This window comes from Oncorhynchus mykiss, chromosome 10, assembly GCF_057628025.1.
Source record: "Oncorhynchus mykiss isolate SJ-2025 chromosome 10, ASM5762802v1, whole genome shotgun sequence".
NCBI classification, from domain to species: domain Eukaryota; kingdom Metazoa; phylum Chordata; class Actinopteri; order Salmoniformes; family Salmonidae; genus Oncorhynchus; species Oncorhynchus mykiss.
In genome coordinates, this window is record NC_143031.1 from 49,170,414 (window position 1) to 49,170,772 (window position 359).

A 359-nucleotide genomic window follows, 5' to 3' on the forward strand; every position below is an offset into this window, starting at 1 on the left:
TGAATTATGCCTCAATGGCTTGCAAAATAGTGTTTTTCATTCATATTCATATTCATATATTCATATTTCATATTTGCATTGTCCCCCTACCAAGTGAATGATCTCCGATTGAGTGAATGATCTAATTTGTACTATTAAACAATCATTAGCCATTCTGCCTATGGAAAATACAACAGGTTCTTTAGAATGTTACTCTCCAGTAAAATATTATATAGAATAGAGGGTAGACCTTCAGTCAGATTTGTTTTTTTGCAAAGACCTGTCCCAGCTAGTTCACAGTCCTGAGTGACCATGGCGGTCATGTTAAATGCACTCACTGACATCTAGTGGCGTTCTACGGTACTGTAGCTTCCTTTTTT